Below are 3,251 nucleotides of genomic sequence, written 5' to 3'. Positions count from 1 at the left end.
CCGGCAGCTCAGAGTCCGCTCGGCCTCTGCCCCGTGTGCCCCCCGGAGCGCCCCGGAGCCCCTGGCGACCCCCGCGCTCCCGCACGCGGTCTCCCCACCGCCCACCGCCCGGGCTGCCAGCTGCCTCGCCCCCGCCCCGCCGCCTTCAGAACTCTGGTGGAGCCTCCGCGCTTGATGGCCTGTTTTAGATTAGAGATTTTAGCAAGAAGACAAAAGGACGCACATCAGCCCCGCACGTGAGGACGCGCAGCAGGGAGGGGAGAGGACCGACCACCATCTGTCCGCAAACAATAACCTGTGCGCTCGGCGCTCGCAAACCACTGAGCGCGAGCTCCCCGCGTCGGCGCACCCCGAGCCGAGCAGGGTCCTCGCGAGACCCCCGTGAGGCCTTTGCATTTCCCACCCCCAGACTGCCTGCTGATGCTGAGGAATGTCTGGGGGACAGGGTGGGTTTTATTATGCGATCTTCCCGCTGCAATGCCCGGGGCGCCCCCCGCCTCCCCCAGCCCTGTGGGACAACTGGCCTGTCTCCCTCCCCACGAGTCCCCAGGGCCGGGGTGTGGGGAGGGGAGCTGGTCTCCTGAGCAGACCCCACTGTCGACGGGGAAAGGTCCTGGGCAGGGGTCCTGACCCTCCATGGCTGCTCCACAGACAGTCAGCAGGCTTTGGGGGAGGCCTTAGGACACCTGGACGGGTCTCCTGCCCCAGCCCCTGCGCTCCCCGCTTCCTAGCTCAGATGCGGACAAACCGCCTCTCCGACCCCCCAGGCCATCAGCGACTCATAGCAACTAGCCAGAATCTTCACTTGCACAAAAAAAAAAAAAAAAAAAAAAATCCATCTAAAATGATTTACTAAAATGGAAGGGAGGGAAAGACCGAGCATCACCCGAAGAGAGAGATATGGTTTGCTTGTAGTGGGTGCATTTTCTATCAGCTCCTCCTGGCCCTTGGCTTAGAGCCTGGCTGGGGCTGTGTGTGTGGGCTCAGGGGGCCCCTCGCCAGCTGCGAAGGGCTCTGCCCACTTGGGGGGCCCAAGTGCAGGCAGGGGGCTGTGCCCAGGTGAAGCAGCAAGTAGGTGGCTAGATCCCTCCTCTCCCAACCACCAAAGGACCCAAGGAACCTGCTTTAAGGGTGGGACCAGACAGAACCGTTTAGTCCCAAAGAAGCCAGTGGGACATTTTCGTGATTATTAATAACCAACCAAACAAACATTGACTTTGCAAATTGAAGCGTTTCTTTCCTGAGTCTCAAAATAGATGCAGGTTACTCAGTGAGGGATTCTGGAGCAGCACGGGAACTGAGCGGGCTTCACCCCCAGATTCAGCGTGGGCAATTGTCCTGGTCCCAGGCCCTTTTCCGGCCCGTCCACCCGGAGCCCGCTGTCCGCCCCGGTGGCCCGGCGTCCCCTCCCCGCACGGCGGGCCCTGGCGGAGACACTCCTCCTAGACAGGAGCCCAGCCTTATCCCCATTTGTCCCCGACCCGGGCCTGGCAGAGCTGCACGCACAGAAGGCGGTCGGTAAGGAGACGCCCACGTTGGAGTCCTGCAGTCGGCTCCAGATGCCCACCCAGCGTTCCGCTCCCGCTCGCTCGGGCTCCCCCGACCTGGGACCCATTAGGACAGGGCTGACACGCAGGCTGGGGGGGGGGCGGGGAAGGGGGGAGTCTCGCTTGCGTTCAAACAGCCAGATGTTTAGTTTGTTTTTTAAAGCACACAGGCTACACAGCAGCCAGGCTGGGACTCAGCTCCCACCACCGCTCCTCACAAGCCCAGTGACCGGCGGCTTCCCCTGTCCTCACCGTCCCTGTCACTCCCCCCTCTCCGGGACCTGCTGAGAGCTTGACCCCACGTGACAGCGGGGCGGGCCGTCTCTGGGAGTCACACGCGGCCAGCAGACCCAGGTCCTGCCGGCCGTTGCTGACGAGGCCTCGTGTCCACGCACCTCCAGGGCCCTGGCCGCCACCTGCCCCAGGAAACCTCCTAATTTCTCCCTCCTGGCATCGCCGCAATAACCACCGTAACCTAAAAGCGCACCCCAGTGGCAGGGCTTCCACTGCCTCCCCTGCCAAAACGGCGTGGACACAGGGACGCCCCGCAGAGCCGAAGGTCGCCGAGGGGAAAACCTCCCGTGCCCGAGCGGGCAGTTGGCCACGTCACCAGCCCTCCACATGCAGACGTGTTTCCGGCGTTTCCGCCTTCCCGTGTGTCACCCTTCAGACGACAGGACATGGGTGCCACAGCGAATGCACAGCCGGGCGAGTGGAGCCCGGCGCCCGTCGGCTGCAGGCGGCAGAGACCAGATCCGCGAAGCTCGCCTGCTGCTGGGCGCCCGTGCCCGGGAGGCCGCATCTCCATGCAGGGAGCACAGTGGGCAGCAGGCGTGTGCCACGCCTCGTGTGCTGATCTGAGCCCCAAGGCAGGGTCCCTCAGACAAGAACCGGAGCTGCCGCTGGCCTGAGAAGCACCCCTGTCCCCTCTCAGGCACCCACTTTACTTGAAGGAAATATCGACGGCCATCAGCCTGAAGTGGGGGCTTCAGAAGCCGAAGTGGGTGAATTAAAGCGGCCGATGAGAGCGTTTTATGCACACGGCGTAACTGCCTCTGATGCAGCTTTTCACGACGCGTTTGCATTATGGATCCATAACAGCTAAGTGTGTGGCGTGGCGTGTACATAAGTGCCGACAACTGTCAATATGCATCATGCGCTGCAGTAAGAATTTTCCATAAAATACTCCCCCACTACGACGGGCCTGCATCCCTGGCTCGGGGGGAGGAGCCCCTGACAACCGAGGTCCCTCAGACACGCCGGTCCAAACTCGGCTGACATCTAAAAAGCTCCCGATACTCTGGACAAAGAGTCCTCGGCATACACCGACCCCAGAGCGAGGGCTCGAAGCCCACGTGGAAACAGAACGGGGGAGGAGCGAGGCCCGGTCGGGGCGGCGGGGCACCCCACACGGGCCAGGCAGGGGGACGCGGGCTCGGCGGCGTGGGCCGGGCCTGCAGGCCTCCGACTCCAGGCTTCTGGCGTCTGGGCCTCAGAACGGGTTTTATACTCAGGCGTGGTTGTTTTGCTGCCTTCGGTTTTCCTGGCAGCCATAAACACATTGTTATGCTTTTAAAAAAATAAAGTAAAACATTACCAGCTTCCTATACCCATAATAAAATCAATCTTCTGCCTCTAGCACATTAAATGAAATAGCAGGTCTCCAGAAAATACAGAACAGTCAGTGTCTCTGAGAATCGTGCG

This window comes from Pteropus alecto, unplaced genomic scaffold, assembly GCF_000325575.1.
Source record: "Pteropus alecto unplaced genomic scaffold, ASM32557v1 scaffold89, whole genome shotgun sequence".
NCBI lineage: Eukaryota > Metazoa > Chordata > Mammalia > Chiroptera > Pteropodidae > Pteropus > Pteropus alecto.
Note: the sequence above shows the minus strand (reverse complement) of the source record.